At 44.1% G+C, this 17,631-nt stretch overlaps 1 protein-coding gene across 1 annotated transcript in view; it reads right to left on the reverse strand.

The window, feature by feature from the left end:
- The window catches only part of PARP8 (poly(ADP-ribose) polymerase family member 8), a 377,448-nt gene that overhangs the window by 220,219 nt on the left and 139,598 nt on the right, over positions 1-17,631 (reverse strand). The window lies entirely within an intron of this gene.

Below are 17,631 nucleotides of genomic sequence, written 5' to 3' on the forward strand. Positions count from 1 at the left end.
AGTAAGCCGTGCTAGCCGATTCTAGCTAAGCGCTGCTATCCTTAAAGAAGGACCACCCGGCTATATGTATTAGTAAGGAAATGGTAAAAAGAAATAGTTATAAGCACCAGAGCCTGTCCAAAGTAAATATCAACTTGACATATTGGTTATTCATTGTGTTTATTTGATGAGTAGCCCCCTCTTATCGCTACACAACTACCAGACTCAAACCAATCAAGGGGCCAAAAATATGATTTGAGATATGTATATCTCTATGTTAGAGATAGGTTTTGGCTGAAAAATTAAAAAAAACTAAATTGCAGGTCACAGTCACAATTGTCTTGTTTTGGGGTCTACGATGGCAAAGTCATGTGTCACTTGTGGCCAAAAATCCAAAAAGGTTTGGATGTTTTGCAAATATTGGATTGGTGCCGCAATCCGTCACTAGCCACAATGGAACCTCATTGCCAAAGATGAGATACAATGTCGTAATCCGTCGCAGCAGTTTTAATGTAATTGAAACAATATCATCTGAATAATAAACGTATCATATTCAAATTGTATAAAAAGGCCAAGTGCCTAAAGGTCTACTTAAATAATCAACATGGGCACTCAACATGGAATGTCCTACAAGAACATGGAGTCAAAAGCCCACCAATATATACAAGTCCTTCTCGCTAAATTAGAATATAATCAAAAAGTGAATTTATTTCACTTCTTCAATACAAAAAGAGAAACCCATATAGTATATAGAGTCATTATAGAGTGATCTATGTCAAGTGTTTATTTCTGTTAATGTTGATGATTATGGCTTACCGCCATTGAAAAGCCAAAAGTCATTACCTCAGTAAATTAGAATAATTAGCAAAAAAACACCTGCAAAGGCTTCCTAAGCGTTAAAAAAGGTCTTTAAGGCTGGTTTCACATTTGCGTTTAGGAGGGCTGCGGATGGCTGTGTGCTTCCACCCTTCTTCCTCCCTGAAGTTCCGCCTACACTCCAACTACTTCTGTATGCATCCTGAGTACCTATCTGTAACATTGGGTATGCAGGGACATGCGTTGTATGCGGATGCGTCTGCATGTGGCGATTTGACGTGTGCGGTGACCACATGGAAACGCAACAAGTGGACAAGGTGTTTTCAGATGAAAGTAAATTTTGCATTTCATTTGGAAATCAAAGTCCCAGAGTCTGGAGGAAGAGTGGAGAGGCCACAATCCAAGCTGCTTGAGGTCTAGTGTGAAGTTTCCACAATCAGTGATGCCTTGGGGAACCATATCATCTGCTGGTGTAGGTCCTCTGTGTTTTATCATGACCAAAGTCAGCGCAGCCATCTACCAAGAAATTTTAGAGCACTTCATGCTTCCCTCTGCCGACAAACTTTATGGAGATGGAAATTTCATTCTCCAGTAGGACTTGGCACCTGTCCACACTGCCAAAAGTACCAGTACCTGGTTTAAAAACAAGCAACAGTATCACTGTGCTTGATTGGCCAGCAAACTTGGCTGACCTTAACCCTATGGAGAGTCTATTGTCAAGAGGAAGATGAGAGACACCAGACCCATCAATGCAGACGAGCTGAAGGCAGCTATCAAAGCAACCTGGGCTTCCATAACATCTCAGCAGTGCTGAGCAGGCTGATCGCCTCCATGCCACTCCGCATTGATGCAGTAATTGATGCAAAAGGAGCCCCGACCAAGTACTGAGTGCATTTACTGAACATACATTTCAGTAGGCCAACATTTCAAATGTTAAAATCATTTTTTCAAGCTGATGTTATAAAGTATTCTAATTTACTGAGATAATGACTTTTGGGTTTTCACTGGCTGTGAGCCATAATCATCAACATTACCAGAAATAAACACATGAAATAGATCACACTGTTTGTAATGACTCCATATAATATATGAGTTTCACTTTTTGTATTGAAGAGCTGAAATAAATAAACTTTTTATGGCAATAGACTCGGATATTTATAGCATGTATTCCACACATAAATAATACAGAGGGCAGAGTAGCTCAAGTTGCATATAGTGAGATAGAATAAAGTGCCAGTGCTAAGCCTATACTAAAGTGCCATAGCATTAAATTTATGCAGATAATCTGATCTAATCAATAAGAATTAAAAAATGTCTAGTCCATACAAAAAAATAAACAGGAAGGTAATAAGTATGTACCTACATATAGATTTGCAAATGCTAACCTCCGCAACAAAAAATGATCATGTCTTACCCATGGGACTGCAGCCCCAACGCGCGTTTCTCGTGGGTTTTCTCATGACTGCCATGACGTGGCAGTGGGTTTCATACTGTCTGATCAGAATGTTAAACTGAGAACCTCATGTTCAGTTTTATATAGTTTTGCCTAGCGGCTTTAGATCAAACGTATGGTTTTTGGAGATGCTGTTCATGCTCTTTTTTTAGCAAAATATATTTAAGACAAGTAGCACGCAAGTTATTTTTTCAGATTCTGCACAAAAAAAACCATGAGGGATTTCCAGGACACAGATAAGCCATACTGAATAGAGATAATCCTCACTCGGATCCGTGGCAGGGTCAGCCGATTATTAGTATCATTGGGGCAACCTGTGCAGCCACACAGGGGCCCAAGAGGTGAGAGGGCCCATTTAGACCTCCAAAGCAGGTGCAATTTTTAGGAGATCTTGGGCTGCAAAGGGCCCATGTATTGCTCTTGCACAGGGGCCCTTTTCTGTCTGTGTCCGCCAGTGGAATGAACACAGACTTGCTATGAAATAAAATAATTGGAGCATATAATTCCCTTTGTGAACTAGATTTTCAAGTTATCTTAACCATCTTTTCTGCAGTTGAAATCAGCAAGGAGGAAGTAAAGGGCTGCAGTAATTTAAGTTTCCTCCTACTCTACTCCATATTAAAGTGAATGGAGCGTGCAGCGTGAAAATTAATGTGTTGTAGATACCAAACGTTACAGAGCACTCATTTTTTTTATTATAGATTAAGAACTTGAATTTACACCGGTTTTAAAGGGAATTTGTCACCAGTTTTTACCACCTTATCTGAGAGCAGCATAATGTAGAGAAAGAGACCCTGATTCCAGCGATATATCACTTAGTCGACTGGGTGCTGCTGTTGTAATACAATCAGAGTTTTTAGATGCAGCAAGTTGCAGAGCTCAGAAAGCAAGCTCCACCCATACCAGGCTCTCTGCTGCTAATGAGCACTTGGGGGCGTGGTTAGACCAGGATGCACAAGGGCATCTAGTTCGGCAGTAATAATCTAATGATGATAAAACACTCTTTTTTATTGAAACTACACCACAAAGCCTAATAAGTGTCACATTACTGAAATCAGTGTCTCAGCCCCTACCTCATGCTGTCCTCAGATTACATAGCAAAAACCTGCTGACATTTTCCCTTTAAGCAGATCACTAGAACTGTACTTAGGTATTATCATTTTTGTTTGGCATGTTCCTTCAAAGAATCATCTGCAGAACACAGACAAGACAATGTACACTATTCATTAGGTCTACTATCGCTGCAAAACTCCAAAATATAGAAATGACAGATCCAGTGTGTGAATGCACAAGCGTTAACACGAATGATAATCTGCCAGAATCCGGCATATGCTTTGCATGTGTTTGCTTTATTAGTGCTATCAATCAAATAGATTTGTGGCTGGAACGAACAGCCTCCTCCTGTATCTTATGGGCAGCCCCTGCTTTGGCAAGTCAGTTTATTGCATTGTGCCTCAAGCAGAAAATTGGGTTATGTTTTATCTTGTGCCGGGGACTCGCTGTGCCAGGAGCACTTTAGAAAACAAACAGTATTTGTTGAGAAAAGTTTCTACAGTTTTGGATTCTCCTTTTCGCTCGATATTTCATAGATTTTTATTGTTCGTGTTATCTTACACTTCTTAGAAAAATTTACTTAAAGTCCCACTGTCCATAGATGTCAATGAATATGGCCCCAAATCCCATTCTATAGGATTCAGAATGATGCCAAAAGACATCCGCTCCATTAGATCTTTTCATGATTCCCATCACAGTACAGTATTTTTAGTCCTCTTTTTTGGCACCACAGGGATCAGATAGGCGCTAAATTAGCAATCATTCCCAATCAGTTAAGAGCCATAGAAACCTATATAATGATTTTTAGGATCCCAATAAAATGAAGCTTAGGGTATGTGCACACGCTGCGGCTTCTGCTACGGATTTTTCCGCAGCGGATTTGGAAAATCCGCAGTGCAAAACCACTGCGGTTTTCACTGCGGATTTTATAGCGGTTTCTTCTGCGGATTCCACTGCAGTTTTACATCTGCAGTTTCCTATTGGAGCAGGTGTAAAACCGCTGCGGAATCCGCACAAAGAATTGACATGCTGCGGAAAATAATCCGCTGCGTTTCCGCGCGGTTTTTTCCGCAGCATGTGAGCGTTTTTTTTTTCCCATAGGTTTACATGTTACTGTAAACTTAGGGAAAACTGCTGCGGATCCGCAGCGTCAAAACCGCTGCGGATCCGCAGCAAAATCTGCAACGTGTGAACATAGCCTTAATCCTTAATGAAGCAGAGCTGCAATACTGCAAGTCAGTAGAAAAACTTGGTGGTGTCTCGAAAAAATAATCTGTCCTTTCACACAAAACCTGTAGACAAACATTGATTTACACATGCCATACCTGAGAAAATCTGCATTAAATCAATGTAGAAATATGGAAACTTCTGAAGGGTTCCCAAACTTTTAAGCTCCACTGTAGTTTCATCACCTATAATGATGGTGAAATGCTGATAAAATGGATGCATCCCCTTAAAGGGATTGTCCAGGCTTGGGGGTCAAGTCTGCAGACTTGTGAATTACAGTGCGCAGTGTGCGTGCTGTCAGGATTCTCCGGTGTCGGCACTGGGAGCCACAAGTATGAATGGCCATAAAGTTAAAAAAAAGGGAGAATCCTATCAGCCGGCATTTTTAAGTGATTTCTCGAGGTTAAAGGGGTGGTCCAAAACTAACATTTATTTTAATACTAAATGTCTGTCTATTTAATGTCATATTCTAATCTCTTTTCTAATATACCTTAATTAAAAAGTCCCCATCTATTCCTCACTATGTTGTCAATTCTGACATATGCTCAGTAGGATCTTGTCAGAGTGCAATGTTCACAGTGACAGTACGCTCCCGCTTTAACACTGATCAAAAGTGATGATCCAACAAGAGAGTGCACTGGCACTGTCAGTGCGCACTGTAAGGAGAAAACTCAGCAAGCAAAGTCAATCCCTCAAGTGACCTGCAAGGGTGATGCTGGTCTCTGCTCGCTTGTTCTCTCCTCACACTAAAAAAACGTATACTCCCCTCCTATGTCGGTGCCGTTCCAGTGTTGTCAGCACTCGGGTTCAAGGGGCTCATGTGAAGTTGTTATAACCCGGGAGCCCTGTGCCCAATCAGCGTTTGTCACTGTCCCTGCCTTCAGACGTACAAGTAATTACCAGTGCGTGAGCGGCCAGCCGCAGCCCTGACTTCGAGTTGATCACTTGTATGTCCGAAGGCAGAGACTGTGACCAACGCTGATTGGGTGCAGGGCTCACGGGTTATATCAACCTCACATGAGCCACGGGAATGCTGGAAAGGCGCTGGCACGGGAGGTGAGTATGAGCTTTTTTTATTTTAAAGGAGCCAAACATGGAGAATGATAAGGGGTCATCCTAGTAGTGGACAACCCCTTTAAGATTGTCTAAGTCTGTATGGTCTAAGAATTAGGCAGTAGGGTTAAGCGAAACGGGTCGTTCATTTTCAAAAGTCGCTGACTTTTGGCAAAGTCGGCGTCTCATGAAACCGAGCCGATCCCAGCGTTGCATCGGCCATGCGGTACGCGACTTTCGCACCAAAGTCGCGTTTCAATGACGCGAAAAGCGCCATTTCTCAGCCAATGAAGGTGAACGCAGAGTGTGGGCAGCGTGATGACATAGGTCCTGGTCCCCACCATCTTAGAGAAGGGCATTGCAGTGATTGGCTTGCTGTCTGCGGCGTCACAGGGGCTATAAAGGGGCGTTCCCGCCGACCGCCATCTCACTGCTGCTGCTCTGAGCTTAGGGAGAGGTTGCTGCCGCTTCATTAGAAGCAGGGAGAGCGTTAGGCAGGGTCCATTAACCACCAAACCGCTTGTGCTGTAGCGATTTCCACTGTCCAACACCACCTGTGTGTGCCATCTCTCACTCAGTGGGCCATAGAAAGCCTATTTATTTTTTATTATTTGGTTTCTAAAGTCTCCCTGAAAAAGAAAAAAAAAAGAAAACAGTGGGAGATTAATATTGCCCTTTCTGCTTGTGTGCCACTCCTGACTCCTGTGTGTGCCATCTCTCACTCAGTGGGCCATAGAAAGCCTATTTATTTTTTTATTATTTGGTTTCTAAAGTCTCCCTGAAAAATAAAAAAAAAATAAAACAGTGGGAGATTAATATTGCCCTTTCTGCTTGTGTGCCACTCCTGACTCGTGTGTGCCATCTCTCACTCAGTGGGCCATAGAAAGCCTATTTATTTTTTATTATTTGGTTTCTAAAGTCTCCCTGAAAAAGAAAAAAAAAATAAAACAGTGGGAGATTAATATTGCCCTTTCTGCTTGTGTGCCACTTCTGACTCCTGTGTGTGCCATCTCTCACTCAGTGGGCCATAGAAAGCCTATTTATTTTTTATTATTTGGTTTCTAAAGTCTCCCTGAAAAAGAAAAAAAAAAGAAAACAGTGGGAGATTAATATTGCCCTTTCTGCTTGTGTGCCACTCCTGACTCCTGTGTGTGCCATCTCTCACTCAGTGGGCCATAGAAAGCCTATTTATTTTTTATTATTTGGTTTCTAAAGTCTCCCTGAAAAAGAAAAAAAAAGAAAACAGTGGGAGATTAATATTGACATTTGTGCTTGAGTGACAGTCCTGCGTGTGTGGCATCTCTGTGATTTGGCGCCACAGAAAACAGAGTGTGTAACATTGTGCCTGATTTTCCTTGTGGTCTCACCAACCTGTTAAGGGATATTGAAATCATACTGAAGTTATAGCTCACCGTGTAAGTTGTTTGACAGCAACAAATAAAGTTACTTTGGTTAAGTTTTTAAAACAATGAGGAAGTCTGGTGCAAGAGGTCGTCGTGGCCGTGGGCGTTCATTGTCAGCTGGTAATGATGGTAGTGGTAGTGGAGCATCAGGTGGTCGTGGGGATAAAAATATTCCACCTAAGTCTGGAGCTGTGGAGCCAGTTTCGTCGTCTGGCTACACAAGGCCTCGAACGCTCTCTTTTCTGGGAGTACGAAAACCGCTTTTAAAGGCGGAGCAGCAACAGCAAGTTTTGGCTTACATCGCAGACTCAGCCTCTAGCTCTTTTGCCTCCTCTTCTGAAACTGGTAAATGTAAAAGCAGCGCGTCGCTTGTGGATGTTCACGGTCAGGGACAAGTCGCTTCCTTGTCCTCTTCAGCAAAAACTACAACAAGAGAGAAGGATGCAGCAGGCGACACAACGGGTTACTCCATGGAGCTCTTTACACATACCGTCCCTGGATTAGAAAGTGAAACACTTAACAGGCCATGCCCATTACAAGTAGATTCTGACATGGAGTGCACTGATGCACAGCCACAGCCAGAGTACTATGCTGCTCCTTTGACTCAGACCACCACATTGCCCTGTCAGGGTACTGATCCACAATCAGACCCTGATGAGACTATGTTGCCCCGCCACGAACGCTATACCACCGACCGACACAGTGACACAGACGAAGTTGCACACGAGCTCGAAGAGGAGGTAATAGATGACCCAGTTGTTGACCCCGATTGGCAGCCATTGGGGGAACAGGGTGCAGGCAGCAGTAGTTCAGAAGCGGAGGTGGAGGAGGGGCCGCAGCAGGCATCAACATCGCAACAGGTTCCATCTGCCGGGCCCGTATCTGGCCCAAAACGCGTGTCAAAGCCAAAACCTGTCGGAGGACAGCGTGGCATCCGGTTAAAGCTCAGTCTGCAATCTCTGAAAAGGGATCCGATGCTAGGAAGAGTGCAGTCTGGCATTTTTTTAAACAACATCCAATTGATCAGCGCAAAGTCATCTGTCAAAAATGTTCAACTAGCTTAAGCAGAGGTCAGAATCTGAAAAGTCTCAATACTAGTTGCATGCATAGACACTTAACCACCATGCATTTTCAAGCCTGGACTAACTACCAAATGTCCCTTAAGGTTGTAGCACCCTCGGCCAATGAAGCTAGTCAGCAACGCAACATCCCTTCCGTCACTGTAAGGCCACCATTTTTCGCACCACCGGCAGTATCTGTGCAGGTTTCTTTGCCAGCCAAAAGCAGTCAGGGTCAGGGAATCACCAGTTTTGTAGGAGGAAATATTGCATCTAGGGCACCGGCGGAAACAATACCGTCTCCAACCGTCTCTCAGTCTGCCATGTCCACCGGCACACCCGAAAGTTCCACGATCTCCAGCTCTCCAGTCCAGCTCACACTACATGAGACTCTGGTTAGAAAAAGGAAGTACTTATCCTCGCATCCGCGTACACAGGGTTTTAACGCCCACATAGCTAGACTAATCTCATTAGAGATGATGCCCTACCGGTTAGTTGAAAGCGAAGCTTTCAAAGCCCTGATGGAGTACGCTGAACCACGATACGAGCTACCCAGTCGACACTTTTTTTCCAGAAAAGCCATCCCAGCCCTGCACCAGCATGTTAAACAGCGCATCGTCCATGCACTCAGGCAATCTGTGAGTACAAAGGTGCACCTGACTACAGATGCATGGACCAGTAGGCATGGCCAGGGACGTTATGTGTCCATCACGGCACACTGGGTGAATGTGGTGGATGCAGGGTCCACAGGGGACATCAATTTCGGGACAGTTGTGCCTAGCCCACGGTCTAGGAAACAGTTGGCTGTAGGCGTTCGCACCCCCTCCTCCTCGTTCTCCTGCAGAAGCTACAGCTCTTCCACAGACCGCAGTCGGCCAACCACTCCATCGGCAGATGACACTGTTGCACACCAGTGGTCCCAATATGGGCCAGCTACTGGCAAGCGTCAGCAGGCTGTATTGGCTATGAAATGTTTGGGCGACAACAGACACACCGCAGAAGTTCTGTCCGAGTTCTTGCAACAAGAAACGCAGTCGTGGCTGGGCACAGTAGATCTTGAGGCAGGCAAGGTAGTGAGTGATAACGGAAGGAATTTCATGGCTGCCATCTCCCTTTCCCGACTGAAACACATTCCTTGCCTGGCTCACACCTTAAACCTGGTGGTGCAGTGCTTATTGAAAACTTATCCTGGGTTCTCCGACCTGCTCCTCAAAGTGTGTGGACTTTGCTCACATATCCGACGTTCGCCTGTACACTCCAGCCGTATGCAGACCTATCAGCGGTCTTTGAACCTTCCCCAGCATCGCCTAATCATAGACGTTGCAACAAGGTGGAACTCAACACTGCACATGCTTCAGAGACTGTGCCAACAGAGGCGGGCTGTTATGTTTTTGTGGGAGGATACACATACACGGGCAGGCAGTAGGATGGCAGACATGGAGTTGTCAGGTGTGCAGTGGTCGAAGATACAAGACATGTGTCAAGTCCTTCAGTGTTTTGAGGAATGCACACGGCTGGTTAGTGCAGACAACGCCATAATAAGCATGAGCATCCCCCTAATGCGTCTGCTGATGCAAAGTTTGATGCACATAAAGGATCAGGCGTTTGCACCAGAGGAAGAGGAAAGCCTTGATGACAGTCAGCCATTGTCTGGTCAGGGCAGTGTACAGGACGAGGTAGCGGGCGAAGAGGAGGTGGAGGACGAGGAGGATGATGGGGATGAGTATATTTTTAATGCGGAAGCTTTCCCGGGGGCACTGGAAATTGGTTGCGTGGCAAGGCCGGGTTCTGTTTTTTTGAGGGACACAAGTGACGTAGATTTGCCTGAAACTGCCCCTCAACCAATCACAACCGGAGATTTGACAACTGGAACTTTGGCCCACATGGCGGATTATGCCTTACGTATCCTAAAAAGGGACACACGCATTACGAAAATGATGAACGATGACGATTACTGGTTGGCCTGCCTCCTCGATCCACGCTATAAATGCAAATTGCAAAATATTATGCCACATGAGAACTTGGAACTAATATTAGCAACCAAACAATCAACTCTTGTTGACCGTTTGCTTCACGCATTCCCAGCACACAGCGCACGTGATCGTTCTCACACGAGCTCCAGGGGGCAGCAGACTAGGAGTGTTAGGGGTGCACACATCAGAAGTGGCGTTGGACAGAGGGGTTTTCTGACCAGGTTGTGGAGTGATTTTGCTATGACCGCAGACAGGACAGGTACTGCTGCATCAATTGAAAGTGACAGGCGACAACATTTGTCCAGTATGGTTACTAACTATTTTTCATCCCTTATCGATGTTATCCCTCAACCGTCATTCCCATTTGATTACTGGGCATCAAAATTAGACACCTGGCCAGAATTGGCAGAATATGCATTGCAGGAGCTTGCTTGCCCGGCAGCAAGTGTCCTATCAGAAAGAGTATTCAGTGCTGCAGGTTCAATATTAACCGAAAAAAGGACTTGTCTGGCTACCCAAAATGTTGACGATCTAACATTCATTAAAATGAACCACAACTGGATTTCGAAATCTTTTGCCCCACCTTGCCCGGCCAACACCTAGCTTTCCTATGAAAAGCTCTTGCCTGTGGACTACTGTGAATTACTTTTCTAATGTCTAATTTTCTGCAGCTGATTGTCCAGCATACGACATGTTTACACCTCCCTAAATGGCCAAACTCCCCACACGGGGCCGTGGTATCGCGACTTGGCGCAAGCACCCGTGAGACTGCTGTTTGTCTGAAGAGGTGGGTGTGCTTGCTTTTGGTCGACGGCATTGCTACTGGGTCCCTCATAGTACAATAAAGTGTCTCTGGAGGTGGTGGTGCGCACCCAACGTCAGACACACTGTTGTAACATGAGGGGCCCTGGGCCTGTACCGCCGGCCACAAGAGAGTTCACCCACCCCCAGGTCAAACATTGCTCTACCACTTCCACAGTTATCTCTCACACGTCCACCAATGTTTAGTCTATGCGCTGACATCCTTCCATACCTGCCACTGACAATACCATTGTGTTGACATGTATGATGGTACTTAACATAGTCAGGGGCAGTGTCCTCTATTTACCACAGTAAATACTTTGCGCTAAATTAGTAGGTCTGAAACAACGCAGAGGATCCCACCCCTGAACCTAATGATTGCACCCTTTAGTGTTTTTGTTTTGTTTTAATGCGAGACATTCACATTTAATTGTTGTTTTTGACTACTAACTGGCAGACACTCATTACAATCGGCCTCCGTTGACCAGACCACTGCTGCCCGTGTACCCCTGGAAACAATTATAAAGTGCCTACAGCCAGCCCATTTTATTGTGTTAGGCCTTCGAAGCCTGTCTGCGGTCCCTCCTTCCACTAGGCCTCCACTGACCAGACCACTGCTGCCCGTGTACCCCTGGAAACAATTATAAAGTGCCTACAGCCAGCCCATTTTATTGTGTTAGGCCTTCGAAGCCTGTCTGCAGTCCCTCCTTCCACTAGGCCTCCACTGACCAGACCACTGCTGCCCGTGTACCCCTGGAACCTATTTTACAGTGCCTACAGCCAGCCCATTTTATTATGTTAGGCCTTCGAAGCCTGTCTGCGGTCCCTCCTTCCACTAGGCCTCCACTGACCAGACCACTGCTGCCCGTGTACCCTTGGAAACAATTGTAAAGTGCCTACAGCCAGCCCATTTTATTGTGTTAGGCCTTCGAAGCCTGTCTGCGGTCCCTCCTTCCACTAGGCCTCCACTGACCGGACCACTGCTGCCCGTGTACCCCTGGAAACAATTATAAAGTGCCTACAGCCAGCCCATTTTATTGTGTTAGGCCTTCGAAGCCTGTCTGCGGTCCCTCCTTCCACTAGGCCTCCACTGACCAGACCACTGCTGCCCGTGTACCCCTGGAACCTAATTTACAGTGCATAGAGCCTATTTTTTAATTTTTTTTAATATTAATAAAGCCATGATGGACTACGCTGTACCACGCTATGAGCTACCCAGTTGACAATTCTTTTGCGAGAAAAGCCATCCCACCCCTCCACCAGCATGTTAAAGACCGCATTGTCCTTGCATTCTGTCAATCTGTGAGTCCAAAGGTACACCTGACAACAGACACATGGACCTGTAGGCATGGCCACAGAAGGTTACGTGTCCTTTGTGGCGCAATGGGTTAATGTATTGGATGCATGGTCCACACAGGGGACAGCCTGCTAAGTCTGTCTGCAGTCCCTAATTCAAGTTGTCCTCAACTGAATACAGCTGAGCTTCTACCTTCTGGCTCTGATTAACTGCTGTTTTTTAAAAAATTGGTGGTTCCGGCCTACTAACGGTGTCTGCCCCTGCCTGGTGTTGTCCTCAACTGAATAAAGCTGAGCTTCTACCTTCTGGCTCAGATTAACTGCTGTTTTTTAAAAAATTGGTGGTTCCGGCCTACTAACGGTGTCTGCCCCTGCCTGGTGTTGTCCTCAACTGAATAAAGCTGAGCTTCTACCTTCTGGCTCTGATTAACTGCTGTTTTTTTTAAAATTGGTGGTTCCGGCCTACTAACGGTGTCTGCCCCTCCCTGGTGTTGCCCTCAACTGAATAAAGCTGAGCTTCTACCTTCTGGCTCTGATTAACTGCTGTTTTTTTAAAAATTGGTGGTTCCGGCCTACTAACGGTGTCTGCCCCTGCCTGGTGTTGTCCTCAACTGAATAAAGCTGAGCTTCTACCTTCTGGCTCTGATTAACTGCTGTTTTTTAAAAAATTGGTGGTTCCGGCCTACTAACGGTGTCTGCCCCTGCCTGGTGTTGTCCTCAACTGAATAAAGCTGAGCTTCTACCTTCTGGCTCTGATTAAGTTTTTTTTTTTTTTTTTTTTAATTGCTGGATGGGGTCTAATACCTCTGTTTGCTGCTCCCTGGTGTTGCCCTCAACTGAATAAAGCTGAGCTTCTACCTTCTGGCTCTGATTAACTGCTGTTTTTTAAAAAATTGGTGGTTCCGGCCTACTAACGGTGTCTGCCCCTCCCTGGTGTTGCCCTCAACTAAATAAAGCTGAGCTTCTACCTTCTGGCTCTGATTAACTGCTGTTTTTTTAAAAATTGGTGGTTCCGGCCTACTAACGGTGTCTGCCCCTCCCTGGTGTTGCCCTCAACTGAATAAAGCTGAGCTTCTACCTTCTGGCTCTGATTAACTGCTGTTTTTTTAAAAATTGGTGGTTCCGGCCTACTAACGGTGTCTGCCCCTGCCTGGTGTTGTCCTCAACTGAATAAAGCTGAGCTTCTACCTTCTGGCTCTGATTAACTGCTGTTTTTTAAAAAAATTGGTGGTTCCGGCCTACTAACGGTGTCTGCCCCTGCCTGGTGTTGTCCTCAACTGAATAAAGCTGAGCTTCTACCTTCTGGCTCTGATTAAGTTTTTTTTTTTGTTTTTTTTTAATTGCTGGATGGGGTCTAATACCTCTGGTTGCTGCTCCCTGGTGTTTGTCCTCAACTGAATAAAGCTGAGCTTCTACCTTCTGGCTCTGATTAACTGCTGTTTTTTAAAAAATTGGTGGTTCCTGCCTACTAACGGTGTCTGCCCCTGCCTGGTGTTGTCCTCAACTGAATAAAGCTGAGCTTCTACCTTCTGGCTCTGATTAACTGCTGTTTTTTAAAAAATTGGTGGTTCCGGCCTACTAACGGTGTCTGCCCCTGCCTGGTGTTGTCCTCAACTGAATAAAGCTGAGCTTCTACCTTCTGGCTTTCGGCCTATACTATCAGATATTAAACTGCATTTGGCCTACTAGTGTGGTTGGGCCCTTGAAACAGTGTCTGCTGCTCTTGGGTTTGCTACTCCACTGAACAAAGCAATGCCGCCTGTTTAGTCCTGTTACCAGTTTTGAACTGCATTTAGCCTACTTTATTCTTTGGCCCTATATCTGTTTCCTCTTCATCCTGCCCATTGCCCAGCCACTGCTAGATGAGTCTGCTGGTACATTGACCTAGACCACTACATTCCCCTTGCACTCTACACAGCCAGAATCTGACCCTGCTGAAAGTAAGGTTCCCCTTCCCGCATGTTATACCACCTTACACAGGGACAAAGAGGAAGGTGCAGATGAAAGTGCAGGTTCCTTCATCAGGTGGGGGGGGGCATACTCGTTGGTGATGTCACTGGCACAGGGCCCCTCAGAGTACGCAAAAGTGTCGCTGCTGGTGGGAGGCGCCCCCGCCATGCAAACACACCGCCGTACTTTGAGGGGCCCTGTGCCAGTGCCAATGCGAACGAGTGGGCCCCCCCTGCTTGCTCAGGATCACAGCACTTGCAACGTTGAAATACTTACCTCTCCCTGCTCCACCGCCGTGACGTAGTCCGCGTTTCCTGGGCCCACGAAAAACTTGAGCCAGCCCTACTCCCCCCACAACTTTTGCCAAATGACCCCCAATTTCCAATGCCCAACTATTATTATAAAGTTAATTAAGATTGACAAGCTTCAGAAACAAGAAAGAATGTTTTTGGCATTAAAATGGGCACTGTAGGTGTTTTCCTGGCCTCCACTCACTGCCGACTATGCTTCCCCATTGACTTGCATTGGGTTTCGTGTTTCGGTCGATCCCCGACTTTCAGCGATAATCGGCTGACTGCACTCGACTCGACTCTGGACAAAGTCGGGTTTCACAAAACCCGACTCGATCTTAAAAAAATGAAAGTCGCTCAACCCTATTAGGCAGTATTGATAAATATGCTCCATTAATTATAAAAATATATGCTACATGAGATAAATGGCAAAATGATGGAATGGTGAGAGAAATAAGGGAGGAAGAAATAGAAGTGGAAGTCTAGTGATACATATTGGAAGTAGCAATCCTAAAAGTCAATATCGACAAGTCTAAGCCCTTCTCATATGCCTAGAATATCAAGCAAGGCCCTTAGTGGGTCGATATTGACTTTTTTGTGTATTTCTTGCTACCACCAATAGTAGGCTATTTGCATATTGAAGGGAATATCTCACTATAGACATTGATGGTCTGTCACTAGAATAATTAATCAATGTCCATACGACAAGGGTTTGACCACTGTGACCCTACTGCCTGGCTGCATGGTTGGCATATTATTAATGGCTATCCAAGTAGCTTTTAAAAAAAAGACTAGAGAAGACATTAGGAGGTAAAGAAATTGAGCTCATTCCTAGCACTGCTGCTCTATTCTGGTGATCGATGGGAGTCCAGCAGCCTAACCTGTACTGAATGAACTTCAGTAGAATATCCTAGTTATAATCCATGTGTAATGAGATACTGTTATTGAAAACAATTTTGCATATTTAAAAGCATTGCATGGCCTATAAGTTTCCTTGCGTCAATTGGCGCTTTCTACAAGGTGAAGCTTTAGCCTTTATACTGCCTCTTGAATAAACAAAGATGGTGGATAGTCCCCAATGGGCCTCACACTCTTCTCTTCCTATATTACACACACCAGGGTCAATTTTATAGTAAGTCATCTAATCAATATGATATTGGAGAGAGAAAACCAAAATAATTAGAGGAAATCTGCCCAAGGACAAAGAGTTCATACGAATTTCAGGCACATAGAGGCCGATTCACCAAGACCGGCGGCGCGGAAGCCCTCGTTAGACCAGAAGACCAGTCTTGACAGAGTACATGGATTAAGAGGTGCACACTTAATTAATTCTCACCTCTTAGTGAAAACGACAACACTTTTGCTAAATTCACTGGGGGTGTTGTTACGCCCTACCCCTTTCCCCGGTCCTACACATTTCAGCGGAGCTAATCCAAATGAAAACACCAAATGTGGCCTAAAAGCTTGGATGAGTCTCTGATATGAAAAAGCCACAATTATAACCCTCTGAAATATATACTCTAATAAGGTGACAGACTCTGGTGGTAATTTTGCTTATGATTCAATTCTGCAAATTAAAAAATGAACTTGCTCCTATTATCTAATATCTATAATAATACATTATTCAGATAAATGATGCTCCGTGAAGGTGATCTATGCATCGGATGAGGACATTTTTCTAGCTTAGGAGACCCTTGGCTGAAGCACAATGGAAACATATTCAGTGTGAAATAAAAAGAAGAAAAACAAAAGAAAAAAAATCTGTGGGAATCCAACGCGCAGGGCCGGGGTTTTACAACGCTGGATAGATCCCTTTGCATATAAGATCTGACAGGCCTATTTTTTACAGAACGTATCACTTGCCGCGAATGTGCAGTCTCTGTGATTATCTGCTCTTTCTACTCTGTCAACATATTCCGCAGCACAGCACAATTGGGAACGGAGGATACAAATAAAACTATTACTTTGCAAAGACAGACCAGAAAACGAGCGCTACTCATTACTGCTATGTCCTACCAAGAGCTGATGGGCTTGTGCCGACCCCGCTAATGAGTCCAAGAAGGAAGGTTCACTATTTATGATTCACATATTAGTATCTTCATTTATTTCTTAGTAACATATATCATTTTAGGTTATATTATATATATAATGTCTAAGCATTGACATTCGTAGAACTCGTGTATTTTTAGTACATTGATATGTTTCAGAAGATTCTAGGAGAACCCCAGATACAATTAATTATTCATACCCCTTCTTTATTTTATATAACACTTTTTTGTACTTCTTACCACTTAGGCTAAGTTCTCACTGGGCAGTTTTTTTTTTATTTCTGCAGCAGAACCTGAATGCTTGGCAGAAAAGAAGCTGCTCCAAAAACAGGTTTTGCTGCGTTTTTCGGTGCATTTTTAGTGCGTTTTTTTCCATTCAATTCAATGGGTGAAAAACTCTGAAAAAATGCTGAAAGAAGTAACATGTTCTATGTCTAAAAAAACAAGCAAAGCACAAAATACTGATGACAAAAAACAAACAAACTGTGTGCATGAGATTTCTGAAATCTGATAGACATACAGTATTATTATTATTATTATTATTTATTTATATAGCACCATTGATTCCATGATTACATGATTCCTTGATTTACAGTAGCTGGTACTGTAAAATGCAGCTGAAAATTAGCATAAAAACCAGCAAAAACACCTAGTATGAACTTAGCCTCATGGTTACCAATTTAGTATTAAAGAAGTCCTCCTCCTCCTGCTCCCACCAAAGTTTTTATCCTTTTAATATATTGCAAGCATAATATAAGACAAAAATGTACATGATGAAGGATTAGTAGCTGCCCATTTCATACACAGGCAGTATCTATAATTAAATGGTTAAAGAACATTATATTCTACCATGATTGATATGATACTGTGATCGTTCACTGTTACAGCAAGGTGATGTCTTGGGCTCAGGCAAATAATCATATTTTTGCTGTCCATGGAAATAACGGCCAAACACTCGGATCAATGTTATTCAATGTGGCAGTGCAGGTGAGCGATTTTCACTTATCAAATTTATGTATGAAAAAAAAAATCGCAGCATGTACAAGTTTCTTCTGTAAATCAGATTCAAGTTTATGGGTGCCCCCCCAAAAAATCGGATGCAATTTGGAGCCATCAGATTTTTACAAATACATTGTAGTTCTGTAAAATAGGAAACTTTTGCTGTAAAAAAAAAATAATAATAATTTATTACGGACAGCACACAAGTGAGAAAAAAATTAAGAGTTTTGTG

This window comes from Ranitomeya variabilis, chromosome 1, assembly GCF_051348905.1.
Source record: "Ranitomeya variabilis isolate aRanVar5 chromosome 1, aRanVar5.hap1, whole genome shotgun sequence".
Lineage (NCBI taxonomy): Eukaryota > Metazoa > Chordata > Amphibia > Anura > Dendrobatidae > Ranitomeya > Ranitomeya variabilis.